Source organism: Dromiciops gliroides, chromosome 3 (assembly GCF_019393635.1).
Source record: "Dromiciops gliroides isolate mDroGli1 chromosome 3, mDroGli1.pri, whole genome shotgun sequence".
NCBI lineage: Eukaryota > Metazoa > Chordata > Mammalia > Microbiotheria > Microbiotheriidae > Dromiciops > Dromiciops gliroides.
The window spans coordinates 40965810-40985962 of record NC_057863.1 but is presented as its reverse complement, the minus strand read 5'-3'; the positions used below and the strand labels follow the sequence as shown (position 1 = coordinate 40985962).

Genomic DNA, 20153 nt, shown 5'->3' with positions numbered 1-20153 from the left:
TTATTACCTGAGTGACTTTGATCTTCAATTACCTGGGCCTCTGAGCCTACCTCTAGGGCCTGCTAAGGAGAATTTAGCATGGGGGGAGGGGGGGAAGGGAAGGGAAGTTGGAAGCAGTGTTAGAACAGTAGCAACCTGGCCTCTGAGGGGGGCACCCACAGGAAGGGAAATAGTCATCAAAAAAACCCAAAACTTTTGACAGCTTCACAATCCTACTTTGAGCCAGTCCTATCTCCTGCATCTCAGCTTGAAGCAGGCCTGCTTCCTGAAGAAAATTCCTCAGCTGTTAGCCAACAGCCTTTGAAGCCACTGCTTAATGGAGTTTCCTAAGTTCCTCCTAAGAATGCTTAGGAGACTGTCACCATAGGAGGTGCTTCAGTAGCATCCGCTGCCTGCCTGGAGAAACTGGGATGGGCTTCCTGCTGACTTCCCCCTCACCCAAGCCAAAAGCCAAAAGCTAAAACAGAGCCCAGAGCTAAAGTGTGTGTTGTTCCCTGCCTGAGCCCTGCCCCAAAGCTAACACAGGAGCATTGGCTAGGAAGTGGAGTGTGTTCCTACCTTGAAACCTGCACAGATGAAATCTCCAAACTTAGACCAGTGCCAGGCATTGTGCCATGTAGTGGGAATCCAAAGGAAGATAGTCCCTACCCTCAAGAAGCTTATGTTCTAGTGGGGAAAACAGCATGTAAATAATTTGGTACATACATGATCAAAGTGGACATATTGCAGAAGGTTGGCTTTCAGCTTAGTCTTGAGGGAAGCTGGTAAAGGCTAGAGATGAAGGTGAGGAGGGAGAATTTAGCAGTGAGTAGGAAAATGAAAAATGGAGACCATGAGTGTAGACAATCTTTTCAAGGAATTTGGCTATAAAAAGAAGAAATATATGATGATGATTTAAAGGAATAGAAAGGGAAGAGTTTTTTTAATCTTTATTGATGCTTTTCTCTGGTTCAGAGCAGCCCAAGGAGGCTACAGTGGTGTCCTATGACCAATCCAAAAGTTTGAATGCACTTAGAAATCTAGAACCCGGGATCTATTCTAGGCTAATTCAGGGAGTGATAAGAACACAGGGTCTCTCTATTATGCCAACCAGATATGGAAGGATGTCAAAGATACTTGGACTTAGTAGCCTATTTTTCTCTGTAGAAGTATGGATTTTATGCTGAAAGTGGTACTCAGTCATATCAGAGGTCATTGGCATTATGCCTAAAGATTTGGGATGATGCTATTAGATAGCTCTTACACATGATGAGTAGTTTTCATCTTATGTTAATTTTATAGAAACAACAAAGCTTAGATAGTGCATCTCTCTTCCCATTTGTTAGGCATCAACCTCTTTTAGATACAAAGAAGTATATTCATTCTCAAAAAGACAGAGAACTGAATGATGAGCAAGAACTTCTCATATTTTAAAAGTTTTATTGATGGTTTTTGTTTTTACATTGAAGTAATTTCTGGCTTTATCCTTACACCCACCAAGTGAACTTTAACTTCAATGTATCTGTCAATATTGATTTTGCATGGGAACACTCCCCACAATGTACAGATATCACCCGTCTACACCTCATCTTTTGAGAATCTGGTCTGTTTCTTCTCCTATATCTTCTGTTAAGAATATACCTAGTGAGCTGAAGGCCACCCTCTAAGTCATTTTTTCTTTTAATTTTTACAGTCTTTTAACATTCAATGGATATCAGGACAACAGATTGAAATGTCCATCTGTTACTTCTCACTCTGGTTACAGAACCATAGCACCTCCCCACCCCCACTTTCCATTTCCTGGATGATATCTTTTACTCCACTTTTTGTACTTGTCATTATTGCAATGTGCTGTAATTTGTTTATACCCACTATAGGTCTCTCTGTTGTTGTTGGAGTCATCCATAGTTTTGATGCATTGGAGATTTGGATGTTACATTATATCACCAGAAAAAATATAGGTGTTAAAAAGATGCATTTTGTATATTATTTAAGTGAAAAATGTAGAATAAACTGCATAAAGTATGTTTGTTTCCCTGATCCTGGAGGAGGGGGATGGAGACATCAGTTAATCACACTAGAACCCTGCTCATATAACAGAGATCAGCCTCTGCAGAAACCTGCCAACAAACAGATCATGCTTTCAGGGAATGGCACCAAGACATTAGTGAAGGGCAGTTCTTCATTTTCAAACAAAGGAGATTGTTATTGGAAATACAGGACTAACATCCAATGGCACCAAAGCCCGAATGACCCAAGTCTATGCATTTGCTTCAATAGAGTAAATGTCATCATCACTTCTCAAAACAATTCTGTTTTTTTTTCTTCAAAGATGGAGTATTGAATGTTGCGCATTAGGCAGGGCACAAAAAGTGTCATTTGGGATTATTGATAATGAAGCAGTTCAGGAAATCAAAAGACAAGTCTCCCCAAACTACTTTTACGTAGATAAATCATGGGATTATTATACTCAAAACAGACAAATCTAAAGCAGCATCCCAGGTTCTACTCCTTCTCCTACCATATTTGGTTTGATTTCCAACATTGCCATGAAAAGGATGAAAGGCACTTAGTTTTGCCTTGCTCTGTGAGCAGTGAAGAAGCAGATTATGCAGTCCCTAGGAATGTTAGATCAGCCTTCAGTAGCCAGTTAACAGGCAATCTTTCTCTCCTAAGGGAGGGATCACCAAACCTCTGACATTTCATGACATAAACAAGGCCTTTGTTCCCTGGAAAACCCCTGAGGTATCATAGACAAAAACTATTGAACTCTTTCTTGCTATAAGGCATTCCCATGAAGATAAAGAAAGCCAGGAAAATGTTTAAATTACTAGCAGATATGTGTAACTGTGATAAGCAGTCAGGACCATGGACAAGAGTGAATGTCAATCAATTCTGGACCTCACCCCTAGGACTTTCTGATGTGGATTACTCAGTAGTAACCTCATCCAAATAACCATTACCCTTTCATTCCTTCCAGCATGCTAAGTCAATCAAAATCCCTTTTCAAGGCTCATAACTATATTAATTGGTTTAAATGGATTCAATTAGTACATAATAAAGGTCAATAAGAAATCTTAGAAGCAACAACCATATCAATTTCCTCCCATTCACAGGGTTGGATTCCCCTATAGGGTGAAAGAAAGTTCAGGTTCTTAAAGCAAGCCTCCTGATTCACACTTAGTGCACTAGGGGTTGTGTCAATTGGTCATGAAAATCAGCATTAGATAATGAATAGACTTTTCCTCTTAGATGGAATGGTGCTAGAAACCTCAATGACCACACTCACAGGTTCTCAATGATTCTCATTCATCAATTCCACAGAAGAGGTACTAGATCATTCCACTGTGACCACTGTTGCTTGCGCCAGGGTCTAATTCATGCCTTCTTGGCACTGAGGGTATGGAAGGAGCTGGCTGCTTTCCTTCCTCTGACCAGGGAAAAGATCCTATTGACCATCTCTCTCTGACTTTCACCTTTAAAGTCCTTATACCCATTCCCCCATCTCCATGACATGAACCCCTTGAACTTCCCTTTCAGAATTTAGTACTCTCTGCTCTAGAGTATCCTGGGACATTTAGCCAAGGAGGAAGTAAGCAAGTTGCCAAACATGTCTGCTACAAAGGAAAATCAGAAATTCACTTCTGCCCAACTCAGAATGTTAGAGATGAAAGGAACCTAAGGGATCATCTAGCCCAACCCTGTCTTATGTTACAGAAAAGGGAAACATCCTGAGATGGAGTGACTGGCCCCAGATGATATAACTAACAAATAACAAAGAAATTTGAACCTAGCTCTCCTAAGTCTCAACACTCTTCCCACTAAATGACACTGCCTCTAACTTCTTTTGCCTCCTGGGGATAAAATGCCTACTCAAGAAGAAATGACAGAGTTTGAGAATTGAAAGGGATCTCAGCATCCATTTAGTCCAACTCATCCACGAATGGAATCTGCGCTGTAACATTCTTGGCAAGCCTCAGCTCGAAGGCTCCCCAAGAGGAGGAACCTATCATCTCCAGAGGACACCCATGCCACTTTCGGACAGCTCAGACTGTTGATACTTGTTTGGTTTGGTTTGGTTTTTCTTTCCTGATGTCAAGACTAAATTTCCCTCTTTGCAACTTCCATCCAATGCTCTTCATTGTGCCCTCTGGGACCAGATAGAAGAAGTCTAATTTCTCCCTGTGACAACCCTTCAAATAAAGACAGCTCTCCTATTCCCTCAGAGACTTCTCTTCTTCAGGCTGAACATCCCCAGTTCCTGTAACTGATGAAGAGGAAACAGTATGAAAGACTGCAGAGAAAACCAAGAAGGGAAAAACCCTCTAAAGGGAAGATAGGGGTAAGATGAGAAGATGCAGCCGTCTCCATTCTAGTATTAACAGGAATCTTATTATAGGTGCAACCATGAGGGAAGACTGGGACCCTAGGCAAAAAGATGATAATCAAACTAACACAAAATGGGATTTCTTTTTGAAAAATCGGCTGCATATTCTAAAGGGGAGAAAAACTAGCTTGAAAGTAAAATACTTGATAAGTTCATTGTTTCATTTAAACTAATATAATCACCCCAACCACTGAACTGATTGACTGTTCTGGCATCTTATAGATGCGCCTTCAAATGACTGGTTTTGTCCTTTACTGGCTATGTGACAACAGACAAGTTCTCTGTGACTGTTTCCTAACCTGTAAAATGGAGATGGACCATACTTAGGGTTCTAAAGAAATTGGAGGAGGCAGATATCTTCCACAAACCAAGAAGGAAAATGGATTTTTTGGCAATCAGGGTTAAGTGACTTGCCCAGGGTCACACAGCTTTATTAAGCATCTGGGGTCATATTTGAGCTCAGGCCCTCTTGACTCCAGGGCTGGTGCTCTACCCACTGTACCAACTAACTGCCCCCGAGAAGAAAAATATGACAGAGTAGAAATCCCAACATGTACCAAAAAAGGAGTATTTCCTCTAATTTTTTCCCAAAGAAAAGATTTTGCTAGCTAAAAATACAAATGTAAATTTGTTAGCTGTAAATACAAATGCCAGCTTTTATATTAATACCTCTTGCCAATGCCTTCAAGTGACTGATGGGATAATTGCTTGTAGTGTCCTGCTGCTTCATTCCCATTAAAAATATTCCATTTCTTGGGGCAGCTAGGTGGCACAATGGATGGAGCACTGGCCCTAGATTCAGGGGGACCTGAGTTCAAATCCGGCCTCAGACACTTAACACTTACTAGCTGTGTGACCCTGGGCAAGTCACTTAACCCCGATTGCCTCACTAAAAAAAAATATTCCATCTCCCACCTCTGGGTCTTTACATTAGTGGCCCCCCACATTTGGAATGTCCTTTCTTTTCACCTCTGCCTCTTAAAGTTCCTAGCTTCCTTCAAAGCACAGCTCAGATATCACCTCCTCCATGAGGCCAGTTGTTAGTGCAAGAAGGGACCCTTGCAGTCATTGAACCCAATTCCTTTCATTTTATGGGTAAGAAAACCATAGCCCAAAAAGAGTTAAGTAACTCAGACAAAATTATCTTGGTAGAAGTGGCTAGACCAAGACTTGAACCCAGGGGGCAGCTAGGTGGCACAGTGGATAAAGCACCAGCCCTGGATTCAGGAAGACCTGAGTTCAAAACTAGCCTCGGACACTTGACACTTACTAGCTGTGTGGCCCTGGGCAAGTCACTTAACCCTGATTGCCCCACCAAAAATAAAAGATTTGAACCCAGATCTTATGGCTTCCAAGTCAGCACTTCTTCCACTGTACCAAGCAGAGAAGACAATTTCTGCCCTTTGGGAATGTAAAATTTAGTCTGGATAAGGGAGGGTTAAAAATGAATTCCATTAAATACTGAGCAAAATGGTAAGTGACCTACCTGCTAAATTGGAGAGCAGACCAACATCTCCTTTATTTAGTCAAAAAAGGCATCTTAGAAACAAGAAGCCTTGAGCTAGGTCTTAAAGATATTTTTTTAAAGCAAATGCAGCTTTCCCCTGCCAGCAGAGATTTACCAGTGTCGACTGTTTTAATGAGTTTAGCTGTGGCAGTGAGAAGAGACCATGTAAGATGTAAGCTGAATTATTCATCAAGATTGCAAGAGCCCCCATTTCTATTTCAATTAAAAACTCAAGCTCTTTTCCTTCCCATGCAAAAAGTTTCTCACTCATATTTCCCAGCATTTTTGTGAAATACAAGGTCCCTATTGCTCATTTTCAGCCGGTTAGTGCACAAAGGAGCTGAAATTCCCAGAATTATCTCTAATGCACAGCAACTTCTGCTCTCAGTGGTATTTCCCCCTCTTTCTTGACGTCATTTGCAATTTGTAAGGGTTGCCAAGGTAATGGCTACTTGCGCCTAGCAATAAGCTTGTAAGAAAAGACAGCATAGATTTCCCCCTCCTCATTTTTTGGTTCCTTTTAGCATCACATATGTTTAAATTCATCACACCATCAGAATTAAAACATTCCAGTTAATAGGAAATCTACTGCTATGAAAAATACTCCAAGTGTGGTACAGATATTTCTATTATCTTTCTTGGTTTGTGGAAGATAGCCCCCAAATTAGCCAAATATATATCAAAAATTCATTATAGTAGGTTAGTTTATGCTAAGACCATGGACAAATCATTTAACCTTCATGAACCTCAGTTTCCTCACCTATAAAAATGAACCATATAAGCCTCTGAGATCTATCCAAGTTCAAGTTGTAGAATCCTATGGACTCAAAGACCACAAGGTCTTTGTTCAGAATAGAATGAAATATTGCACATTTTAGTTTAAGAGGAAGCTGTAAAGCCCAGATTAGAAATAAAATCTGGTGACTGTGTTGTAACCAGTTTCTTTCTTGGGTCTTTTTTTTTGTTGTTTGGAACAGTCTATCTCTGCCCTAGACACATCCTCCTCCTACCTAGCACCCCCTCCCCTTTACTGGATCCCTTATTCTGTGTACCTGCCCTGATAGACGCTTCCTTGCCTCATGTAAGTTTGCTCATTGGAAACTCCCACCCATGACATCAGAGGTAGAAAACCAATCAGATGTGCCTGATTAAGATGCTGCCTCTTCCTATGAAATCTCTAAGGCTTGGTCAGTTTCAGTGCTTCTCCAAGTAGACTTCTCCAGGTGTAGCAAGGTGGATTGGTTTTCTACCCTGGTGAAGAATACATGACCCTTGATCACACATTGACTAAGAGTGAAGTAAGAATGGCCAGAGAGCTAAGGCTAGAAGTATGGAGGCTGAGGAGGGATTTCTCCATAGGACCATCCCCACCATGGTCATTCCAAACCTTTTCTTCTCTCCTCAAGCCTCCCACACAACCTTCTTCCCTGTCCTTCTTAGCACATGATTTCACTGAGGCCATTCTTTGAGAATTCCCTCAACTGTTATTCTATATCTCAGAACCCTTTGATATCTTGCCTCCCCTCCTTTGCTTCAGTCTCTGATGAGCACTTCACCAAGGCCAACTCCTTTTCTTATGTCTTTTATTTCATCCCCTTCTATCTGCTCTGGCAGTTTGCCCCCACAATTATCCAATCTCTCTCTCTCTCTCTCTCTCTCTCTCTCTCTCTCTCTCTCTCTCTCTCTCTCTCTCTTTCTCTTTCTCTCATTTTCCTTTTTTTAAAAAATGATGTCTTTGCTTTTTTTTTTTTTAAGTCTTTTGAATTTCAGTATTCCTTTCCCTCCCAGAGAGTCATCTAATATAACAAACAGTATTGGGGCAGCTAGGTGGCGCAGTGGATTGAGCACCAGCCCTGGATTTAGGAGGACCTGAGTTCAAATCCAGCCTCAGACATTTAACACTTACTAGCTGTGTGACCCTGGGCAAGTCACTTAACCCCAATTGCCTCACCAAAAAACCAAAAACAACAACAACAACAACAACAACAAAAATGAACAGTATTTTTAAAAGCCAAAAAAGAAAAAGAAAAGTACCATAAGTGATCAATACATCAACAAAACAAAACAAAATTTAAGATACGCAAAATGTACAACACTGTTGGATATTCCACCTCCGAAATGGGGCAGGGTGGAGATGTCTTCTCATATCTTTTCTTTTTTTTTATTTTTTTCATATCTTTTCTTTAGAGCCCTGCTTGTTCTTTATCATTTTTCAACATTAACTTCTGTTTTTTTCATGGTTGTCTTTTCTGTTCACATTGTCGTAGTCATCATGTATATTGTTTACTTTTCTCTCCTTAATTCATTCTACAACAGTTCATATATATCTTTCCATGATTCTCTGTGTTCAACATATTCATAATTTCTTATGACACAGCAATATTCCATTATATTCATTTACCACAATTTATTTAGCCATTCACAGTTGATGGACATCTACTTTGCTTACAATTCTTTGCTATCACAAGGCTCCTACAAATATTTTGCTGTATATAAGGACTTTTTTCTTATCATTGGCCTCCTTGGATTATAAGCCAAGTAATGGAATCTCTGGCTCAAAGGATATGGACATTTTAGTCATTTTATTTGCAAAATTCTAAATTGTTTTTCAAAATACCTGTACTGACTCACAGCTCCACCAATACTGGAGTAGTGTACCTATTTTCCCACAGCCCCTCAGTATTGACTAGTCCCATATTTTGTCATTTTTGCCAATTTATGAGGTATGAGGCAAAATCTCAGGATTGTTTTGATGTGAATTTCTCTCATTATTAGTGGTTTGGAGCATTCATTTATATGATTGTCTCTCTCTAATTTTCAATCTGATTGCATCTACTGACTGTTTTCTTGCAGCCTGAAATATGCCCTTGTCTTTCCTAAACATTAAAAAAATAACCTTTCACTTGACTCTATAATCCCTCAAGTCATCACCTTATAACTCTTCTCCCTTTACTGGATATCTACATTTCCAGTCCTCTCCTCTCTCTTGAGTTCCATTCTGCCTGTTAGATATTTTAAACTGGGTGTCCCATAATCATCTTAAATTCAGTATGTCCAAAACAGAACACATTATCTTTCACATTAAGCTTCTCCTTTCTCTAACTTCCCCATTTAAAAAAAAATCCATTTTTATTCTAAACTAAACACCAAATAAAAATTTCCTATTTCAATTGAGGGCACTGCCAAACTCCCAGTCACTAAAGTTCATAGTCTCAAAGTTCATCTTCATTTCTTCTCTCCTTCCCCCACCCCAGAGCTGATCACTTGCCAAGGCTTGTCAATTCTACTTCCATAGCATCTCTCATATCCATCATTTCTCTAGATTCACATGGGCACCACCATTAGGTCAACTTGCCTACTTCCTGACTGATAATGTTGTTGGGTGGTATAGCTTGTATTTGCCACTAAGTACGAATATTCTTTTAGGTCCCCATGCTTTTCAAACACTAAAACTAGTTTCTTCTCTCTTTCTACATCAAAGATGAGAAATAATGTCTTAGGGAAAATCTGCCCTGAAAGAGCATATTGAAAACTCATTTTACATGAGAAATGCATCAAGGGACATCTTGTGCTGGGGCACAGTTACCCTTGATGACATCAGGAACCAAAGGCCAGGGATATGATCCTAAAACATCCCTAGGTTCCTTTTATAACCCATCATAGGTCAGTCATGCCTGGATTTTGCTAACCCTTTGGGGAAACTATTTCTATTTTCAGATGTGCCATCTCTTGGGTGAAAGGAAAAGTTTCCATGAGCTTGCTACCAATTATGTGCTATAGTCTTATTTGTCCTAAGACTGTCCCCCATTCAGTCTTCAAGTTCATGGAGATAAGGTAGTGACCCTTGTTCCACTGGTTTGGAATTGGATTAAAAAGCCCATGCTCACCTTATCTATGCCTTTCATGATTTCACCAGCTTTGATTATAGACCTTCCCAGTGTCCTTTCTACTCTTAAGAATTAAAATCTTTTTAGTCCAGTGAATGGTGACTCCAATGAAAATAGGAAGAAATTACTGTGGTTATAATTCCCCACAATCCCTGGGCTTCGCTTCTTCCTCTTCCTGGGCACTTTACTCATGCATAAAATAATAGTGTTGGACAAATGATCTTTATTCCAGTGTAGGATCATATGATTCTATCTGCTTCTCTTTGTATTCCCAGCATTTAACACAATGCCTGTCACATAGTAAGCACTGAATAAATGTTTATTGATTGATGGATGTGATTGTAGACCTATAGCTAGAAGGGACCTTAGAGATTATTTTGTCCAACACCATTATTTTATGCATGAGGAAAGAACCAAAGAGGCCCAGACCCCTTGCACACCGTCCCTTACTGTTCCTCCTAAGCCTCTGCCTAAACAGGATGCCTGGGAAGTGGAAGAAGCTTGGTCCAGGGATTGTGGGGTATTGTAGCCCGGGGTACACATTAGAGATGAGGAAGACAGGGAAAGGGTAGAGGAGAGATTTGGACAGAAACAGGTTAAGGGAAGTCCTTTAAACCCCAAGTCTGAATGGCCACAGTAAATTTCTTCCTATTTTCTTTGGAGCCTTGCTGTACATGTGCTATGCATATGCAGTAGTATGCTTTTACATGTTTAACAACTGGCTCTGGGTGGGGATTAAACTTTTAAGTTTATCTCTATTATTAACATTTTCTTAAGACAAGACAATCAACAAAACAGTAAATCAAGGACCAATTTGTAGCTTTCTGAGGTGTATATAAATGGTCACACTGAAAATTTAACAATCAACTCATGAGCTAAGTCCAAACTGGCTCTAGCATACACTGCTATGTCATAGGTAGTTAACTGACATAGTGGATGGAGTACTGGACTTGGGGTTAGGAAGATCTGAGTTCATATTCTGCCTCAGACACCAGCTCTGTCACCCTGGGCAAGTCACATAATCCTTCAGCCTAAATTCTTTCATCTGTAAAAGAAGAGGATAGGACTTAAAAACTTCTGAGATCATAACCAGCTGTAGACCTATGATTTCTTTCATATATAGCAATTATGGTTAAATATTAATTCAATGTGTAGCCACATCTGGTTGACAACGAGCCTGTTTAACTGCTCTCAATGAGCAGTGAGAATAAAATATAAATGACTAGTCCTCAAAGGCAGTCAGTGAGTTGTTCAATAGCCATTTAAAAAGAGACTACTATGAGCCAGGCATAAGACATTGTCTACATGGTACAGCTCTGGGACCTAACCCTGCCAAGGATCAAAACCTCTTCCAAGGTATCAGCCTAAGCAAAATGAGACAAGGTGAGTAAGTGCTTCACAGGCCTTGATCTGGCAGAGGGACTGCAGGAGTCAGCCTCACCCCTCGCCTTGCAGGTTTCCAGAGACTATTGAGAGTCTCTGCAATTTATCAAATAGTCAGTTGCGAGAGAATCGTGAATAAGGAACTTTATAACTGATTAGAGAAATGGGAATATTTGCAAGGCCAGACAGCTGGGCAAGAGCAGAAAAATGCTAAAACAAAGAACAATTAGCATCCCTGCCATGGGTAAGTGTAGACAACAGTGCTATCCATGTGCTATGTGGCAGAGAAGGAAGCACTGAGCAGAGGTGGGGCAGGGAGGCTTGGGAAAAGCTAGGGTAGGGGTGGGGGCCATTTGATTTCCTTCCCACAAGACTGGATTGAGATTGGCCTCTAAGGAAGTTTCTTCTCTATGGTGGATGGCTTGGGGAACCCTCAGTCTCTCCTGTCTCTGTCTTGTCTATCCCTCTCCTTCCCCTCTTCTCTCTCTCTCTCTCTCTCTCTCTCTCTCTCTCTCTCTCTCTCTCTCTCTCTCTCTCTCTCTCTCTCTCCCCCCCCTCCCACACACCCCCCCCCTCTCTCTCTCTCCCCCTCTCTCTCTCTCTCCCTCTCTCTCTCTCTCTCTCCCCCCCCTCTCTCTCTCCCCCTCTCTCTCTCTCCCCCCTCTGTCTCATCCATCTCAAACTGTTTTTTAATTATCTTTGTTTTTTACATCACCTGCATTTCCAATATATCCCTCTTCCCTCTGCATACCACTTAGCCATCCCTTATTGAAAAAGAAAAAGAAGAAAAGAAAAAATATTCATCAAAAATAACTGACACAGCAACCAGGTTTGACGTTATAGGTATTACTGTCCTCCACATCTACAAAGAAGAAAGGGTGGTATGTTTTCATAGCTCTTCCTTGGAGTCTGGTTTGGTTATTCTAATTTCATCATCTTCAGTTTTGATTCTTTTCCAGCCCTTGAGTTTTATGAAAACCTCTAGTTTTACACTTGAAGCAAATGAAAATTGGAGATTACTGAATTGTTTAATGTCATATAGATAACATAGCAGCGCTGGAATTTGAACTCAGGGCCTTTGACTCTTGTAGTCAGTGTACTTCCCACTACCTCCCACTCAGTATTGTCAAACAATTAACATTTATTAATTGACTAGTATGTGCCAGAGATTATGCTATGGGTACAAAGATGAAAAACAATAGTCCTTATCTTCAAGGAGATAATATTCTATCAGGGGAGATAACATGGACATAAATGTGTGTATAAATACACACACACACACACACATATATATGGATACACACATTTTTGCATCACTTGTATTTCTCAATATGTCCTTTTTCTTTCTGCCTACCACTCAGACATCCCTTATAACAAAAAAGAAAATATATGTATGCACATGTATGCATATATGTACATATAGGTGTATGTATATATATTAATGGGCAGCTAGGTGGCTGAGTAGATAGAGCAGTGGGCCTGGAGTCAAAAAGACTTCAGTTCAAATCCAGTATTAGACACTTACTAGTTGTGTGACCCTGGACAAGTTACTTAACCCTGTTTGCCTCAGTTTCCTCATCTGTCAAATGAGCTGGAGAAGGAAATGGCCAACCACTCCAGTATCTTTACCAAGAAAACCCCAAATGGGGTCACAAAGAGTTGGGCATGACTGAAACGACTCAACAACAACAAAACATATATACAAATGCATGTTCGTGTACATATGTGAATATTTGTGTATGTGTATACATGTGTTTAACATATTCCCAAGTAGACCTACAATGTCTGGTGATGCTATTCACCTGTCTTTCCTTGTTCTGAGGGAGGATTCATAGGCCCGGGGCCCACTATATCCAGAAATGACTGTGATTTAAAACAAGAGACATCAATAAAACATGTTTTTACAAGAAGGAAAAGCCATGGAAATTCCCCTTGGGCCAAGAAAAAATGCATAGATATTAAAGCTAAAAGCATGGTTGGATTTCTTTCATTCTGCCTTGACCCTATGGGAGGAGAAACGAGCTCAGAGGAAAAGTCCAGGGAGTTCTCCCCTAGCTCAATCCTGCTGCAATATAGCAAATACTACACTATCTGTCTGGGGAGAAACAGGCCATTGAAATTCAGGCTGCATAGCTTCTCAAGATGAGAAAGCTATTTTTAGCTCAAGCTGTAGCTTAATTTAGAAATGGAGCAGTTCAGGTCCTGTTTTCTCTTGGATTGGAATTTTTTTAATGACAGTGACACACATACATGAGAAAAGGGAGGATTAGAACAGCAGCCTTCTCCATTTTCAGATGGGTAGGGATCTACAATTGGAATCTAGTTGGACAGAGAATAAGATGGGGGGGGAGCAGTAGGGGGAAATATCAGTATAGCTCCCGATCTCAGAGCGTAATTATTTTTGTTTATTGTTTATGGCTCCTTGCAAAGAAAGATGACATTTGTGACAACATTTCTCCCTGGAGTGCAGACTAATAAAACCATCATTGACCACCACACGCTTCAAGACTGATGGTCAAGTTCACAATGCCTAGGGATCAGGGCTGGGGCTGGGGCTCTACATGGGTGTGTGGGTGGGAGTAGGTATGAGGTGGGGGAGGATTATACACCAGGAGATGTTTCACTATTTATTTGAAGCTTTTTGTCCTCAAAAAGAAGCATATTGACTCTCAGACACACACACACACACATACACACACACACACACACACACACACACACACACACACTCCATCCCTCCAGGAGTAGAATGCATCATTCCTCTCTCCATTATGATTACTCTGTTTTGGCCATACTTTAGCAAAGCTATGGATTGAGCTTCAAGCTAATCTATACATTTATTTATACACATATGCTTGCTCCCCACCCCCACCGCCAAGGGGGGGTGGCATATATTTGTCTACACTCTAATCAAAACATTGAAAATAAGAAAGAAATGAGAAATCAGCGGACTGCTTTGAAAATTTTGAAATCGTTTATTCCCCACTGTCTTAGCAGCCAAGTAAGACAATAGAGAAATGCTATTTTACATCTCAGATGGTTGCCCCGGGCAACTTTCTGAGACTATAAATTACAGATGAGTGGCTGATCTATCTTGGCAGTGATAGTTTTGACACTGGGATTTCCCCACGCGATAAAATGATAGGTTTGGACTCCTTCCCCACCCCCAGCAATACATCAATCCATCAACAAGCATTTATGAAGTGCTTTACTATATTTCAAATTCTGTGCTAGGTGCTGGGGATATAGAGAAAAAGCAAAAACAGTCATTGCCCTCACGGAGCTTACATTCCTATGGGGGTGGGGGGGAGAGAACAATAACAACAAGTACATAAATAGGTATGAACAAGATATAGGATATCCTGAAAGGGAGAGGCCCTACCAGCTGGAAGGACTGAGAAAGGCCTCCTGCAGAAAGATGGTGGCGTTTGAGGGGAACCTTGAAGAAAGCCAGAGATTCTGGGAGTTAGAGGTAAAGAACGGGAGCATTCTTGGCGTAGGGATGACTGGCGCAAGGGTCTGGAGGTTGGCGATGGGGGCGTGTGAGGAGACAAAAGAGGGCCGGTATGGCTGGACCATGGGGTAGATGGGAGAGAGAAACGTGCGAGGATGAGGGCTACCCTGATCAGAGATGTGAATCAGAGATGTGAATATTAAAGGCATTAGACTAGATGTGAACAGTCGGGTTAAGCAATTTGGAAGGAATGAGAGTTTTTAGATGAAATAGGGTAAGGTTGGTCCAGGGGCGGCGAGGCTGGGCGGAGGTGGGCGAGCTCCTCGCGCCTATCTGTCCGGCCCCAGACATCTTTGTGTCGGCAGGTGAGGCGCCATGCGCCCCTTGCTCCCGATGCATCGGGAGCCGTATAGGATCGACGTCCCCGAGACGCCGGCCTGCCACCCGCGGAGCCTCCTCGTCGTCTTCGGCTGGGTGCTCTTCGCCTTCGTCTTGGAGCTTGGTAAGCACCTCGGTATCCATGCCTTGCTGGTTGGTGGAAGACTTTGTGGTGACGGAGGAATGTGCCCCTTGTACCACCTTCCAGGCTAAAACCACCCCTGAGTGTGGTACCACTGGCTTTGTGGAGAAAATCAGTTGTTCGGGGTCTAAGAGAGATGAGTTCAAAAGCTGCCGCTCAGCAATGATGGAGCGACACCTGTTTTGGAAGTTTGAGGGGGCTGTGGTGGGAGTGGCTGCAGTCTTTGCCTGCCTTGTGATCCTTCGTCAGAGATCACTGGACCGAAAGGCCCTGGAAAAGGTCCGAAAACAGATTGAGTCCATATAAGCCCCTCATCCTGCTATCCCGGCATTGGAGCCTTTTACCCCAAGGGGGCCTGGTGGAGAAGAGTAACAGCTGGCCTGACAGGGGAGAAGGTTGTATGGGGTGACCCTGGCCCTTGGAACCCTATTCCTTCATCTTCTTCCCTTTGCCCTTCACCTTTTGTCTCCTTGATAATCAAAGAATAAAATAAAAACAACCCTATTTAAAAAAAAAAGAAAGAAAAAGAAATAGGGTAAGATTGCACAGTAGAGTTATTGGCTTGGCTGGGGAAATTGGGACACACCTTATAGGTTTTGCACAAAATAGCAAGCCAGTTCAGCATCTGAGCATCTGGAAGCTGAGAAGAGAGTAGTTCCAGTCCCTCTTCAGAGGGATTTGGTTGAGGACTTGGGCAAAGAAAAGCCTCTGTCCCCCAGTCTTGACCGTTTGATGATGATCTTGTGAAATTAGGGGATGTAAGGATATGGACTCCTCAACCGTGTCCTAACAGTGTAGCAGAAAAGCTATAATGGGCAGCATGAGCTGAGAACCAAGTAGATCCACTGAGGAAAAGCAGATTTAGGAGCCCGGCAGAAAGCTATTCCCTATTTAAGTAGAAAACCTTGAGCATTCTAGCAAAAGGACTTCCTAGAGCTACACATGTGCTTGCTTGCTTTCCTTCTTTTCTTTCTTTCTTTCTTTCTTTCTTTCTTTCTTTCTTTCTTTCTTTCTTTCTTTCTTTCTTTCTTTCTTTCTTTCTTTCTTTCTTTCTCTCTCTCTCTCTCTCTCTCTCTCTCTCTCTCTCTCTCTCTCTCTCTCTCTCTCTCTCTCTCTTTCTTTCTTTCCTTCCCTCCTCCCTTCTTTCCTGTCTGTTTTTCTGTCTTTTTGTCTTCCTTCCTTCCTTTCCTGAGGCAACTGGGGCTAAGTGACTTGTTCAGGGTCACACAGCTAACAAGTGTCTAAGTGTCTAAAGTCCTCCTGACTCCAGAGCCAGGTGTCCTATCCACTGCGCCATCTACTTGCCCCACATGTGCTTTCTTTATTTTTTTTTTAAAGTGAGGCATTTGGGGGGCAGCTAGGTGGCGCAGTGGATAGAGCACCGGCCCTGGAGTCAGGAGTACCTGAGTTCAAATCCGGCCTCAGACACTTAACACTTACTAGCTGTGTGACCCTGGGCAAGTCACTTAACCCCAAATGCCTCACTAAAAAACAAACAAAAAAAATAAAAAATAAAGTGAGGCATTTGGGGTTAAGTGACTTGCCCAGGGTCACACAGCTAGTAAGTGTTAAGTGTCTGAGGCCGGATTTGAACTCAGGTACTCCTGACTCCAGGGCCGGTGCTCTATCCACTGCGCCACCTAGCTGCCCCCCACATGTGCTTTCTAAGCCTGAGCCCATGTTCTCCTGAACTCTATATGCACTTGAGAGAAAATGCATTGCAGACTTTGGGGGGAAGTTTTATACCAACTGTTCTTACTATGCCCACTTAAAAATACCCATTTCCAAAAACTAATTAAATCTTACTGAGTACTTTGCATCAACTGATAATGGGTGGAGGAGGTACAATGGTGGAGGCTAATGAGCTTTAGAAATTAGAAGGAAAAAAAAGGTTCCTAACCCCTCAAGGCTACCCCTAGAACCTTGAAGGAAAAAGTTGTTTATGCCCTCTGGGGACCCTGATTCAAGTGTGAGTGGAAGTTAGAGAATGGGCCCAGAACAGGCATTACAATAGAAAGGGGCCAGGTTGTAAAGAGCTGTAAATATCAGACAGCGCTTTCTATTTGATCTTTCAAGGACATAAGGAGCCACTAGAGTTTACTGAGTAGTCAAGTGCTTGGAGGTTAGAACTCTGCTTTAGGAAAAATCACTTAGGCAGCAGTGTGGAGGATGGATTGGAGGGAGGCAGAGAGGCAGATCGACCCAGGAGGAAGGAGGCTCTTGTAACAGTCAAGGTGAGAGGTAAGGTGGTGGCTGTTTCAATAGATTAGGAGCTACATATGAGAAGCACTGTAGAAATGGAAATGACAAGATTTGGACTGATTGAAGATATTGGGTGAGACTGCAGAGTCAAGGATGAAATGAATTTTTGCTTCAAGGGACCAGGTTTATAATCATAAAGTGAGGATGAAAAATGATGGATTTGGGTGTTCTTTCCTATTAAAAATCCTTTGCTCAATAAATTCAATTTATTTTTAGACAATGTTTTATTTTTTGTTATTCTATTCTTAACAAACACCAATTAATATGAGCATTTTCACATACAAAGAACAAGGGAAGAAAGGAATTGCATGTGAAGCCAAAAAGCTCTACTACAAACAGCTTCTCTTTTTATTTTTAAAGCATATAATAAATACAGCATGTTGGTTTCAACACTGCTCTGCTTGTGTTCCCCTTTGAGCCTTCCTCTGTTCTCTTCTGTGTATGTTTTTAATGATTCATCACTATTACGCCGCTCCCTGCTTTTCCACCAAATTTCTTCCCAGGATTTAAAAAACAAAGGGTAGGGATTGAGATTGGACCTGTGGCTTCTAGCATAGGTAATTCCCAAGTGAGGAGAATCCCTTCACCAGTACTGGTTGGCACCTCCTTTGTAATTAATAATCAACTGCCCTGAGAGCTGGAGGCAGCTATGTGGTTTGGTAAATAGAACACTGGACTTGGAGTCAGAAAAATCTGAGTTCGAATCCCATCTCAGACACTTACTACTGTGTGATCTTGGGAAAGTCACTTAACCTCTGCCTGCCTCAGTTTCCTCAACTGTAAAATAAGGATAATAATAGCATCCACTTTCCAGGGTTGTTGTGAAGATCAAATGAGTTAACATATATAAAGCATTTAGCACAGTGCCTGGCACATAGTAAGTGCTATACTGTAAAAATGCTAACTGCTGCTGCGGCTACTACTAATACATCTCTACCTGCCTCAGTTTCCTCATCCATAAAATGGGGATAATAATAGCCCTACCTCACACGGTGGTTGTAAAGATCATATGTAAAGTGCCTTGCAAACCTTAAAGTTTTATATAAATGCTAGTTATTTATTATAGTATTGAGAGGATGTGTCTCTTGCCAAGAGTCATATAGCCAGTTTGAATCAAAGGAAGGACTTGAATCCAGGGCTTCCTGGCTTTAAGGACAATTCTCAATCCATGCCGTCTTGCTTAAAAGCAAAGCAAAACAAACAAAAAGTGCTCCTATCTGTCAAATATGTCATGAAAAAACAAATTCACACATTAGCCATGTCATCTTGCATCTCGTATTCATCTCCTCTCCTGCCAAGAGGTGGGTAGCCTATTTCATTGTAGGTCTTCTGGGATCATGTTTTGATATTGCATCCATAAATTCAATTTTAAACAATTTTTATTGAGAAAAGCAGCTAGGTGGGGCAGTCGGTAGAGTGCCGGGCCTGGAGTAAGGAAGACCTGAGTTCAAATCCAGCCTTAGATATTTACTAACTGTGACCCTGGGCAAGTCACTTAACCCTGTTTGCCTCAGTTTCTTCATCTATGAAATGAGCTGGAGAAGGAAATGGCAAACCCCTCCAGTATCTCTGCCAAGAAAACTCCAAATGAAGTCACAACTGAAACAACTGAACAAAAGCCTACTATGTGTCAGGTTCTTATAGGCACAGGAGAAGCAAAAATTAAAATATTATTCAGTCCCTGCCCTCAGGGGCAGAGGCAGAAGGATGGGGGAATATACCATATGCTCAGCTGTATACTGTGGCTAAATGTACACAGCCAAAATTTTCTCCTATTTGGCTCCCACTCTGAGGATCATAAGTTCTCTTCAGAAACTTAGCCTTCTGGCTGGTGACAAGGCAGCACCTGTCTACTATTCCTTACCCAATCACAGCCAAGCAGGATGTTTAGGACCAGGACAGCCAGGCAGGTGACCTATATAAGCCCAGAATCCATGACTAAACTCCACTTGTACTTTTTTGTTTGTTTTTGTTTTTTGCGGGGTAATGGGGGTTAAGTGACTTGCCCAGGGTCACACAGCTAGTAAGTGTCAAGTGTCTGAGGCTGAATTTGAACTCAGGTACTCCTGAATCCAGGGCTGGTGCTTTATCCACTGCGCCACCTAGCTGCCCCCTCCACTTGTACTTTTGTATGTACTCAACGGCCAGTCTTGAGCCCTGATACTCTAGTGATCATTTCCCTGTCCAGATTCCATTCTCCTAGCCCACCAGGGCCAGTTTGAACTCTGCACCTTAACTCTTGCTCAGACTAAGTTTCTGCATGTTCTCTTTTGCCCAGTGCAGATTTTTGGATGCTGATTTCTGTCTACATGTATGTACTTATTATTATTATTATTATTATTATTATTATTATTATTATTATTTTGGTGAGGCAATTGGGGGTTAGTGAGTTGCCCAGGGTCACACAGCTAGTAAGTGTTAAGTGTCTGAGGCCGGATTTGAACTCAGGTCTTCCTGACTCCAGGTCTGGTGCTCTATCCAGAGCCACCTAGCTGCCCCTGTATCATGTACTTATGACTTTTTACTTGTACAACACATTAACTTCTATACTTCCTACAGTAGCATTGTCCAGCTAGGGTTCTTATACTGGGCTTGGTGAATTTGTTTTCTTCATATATTTTTTAAAATAATACTTATCTCAGACAAAGCAAAAGTAAAAATAAATCTAATTAAAGGAGATAAGAAAGGAAACTACATCTTGCTAAAAGGTACCATAGAAAATGAAGTAATATCAATAATATATATATATGCACCAAGTGGCATAGCATCCATAT

At 41.6% G+C, this 20153-nt stretch overlaps 1 protein-coding gene and 1 pseudogene across 1 annotated transcript in view; both read left to right on the top strand.

Annotated features, from left to right (window-relative positions):
• The window catches only part of GNB4 (G protein subunit beta 4), a 136695-nt gene that overhangs the window by 15325 nt on the left and 101217 nt on the right, over nt 1-20153 (top strand). The window lies entirely within an intron of this gene.
• Nucleotides 14911-15531, top strand: LOC122746674 (annotated as a pseudogene).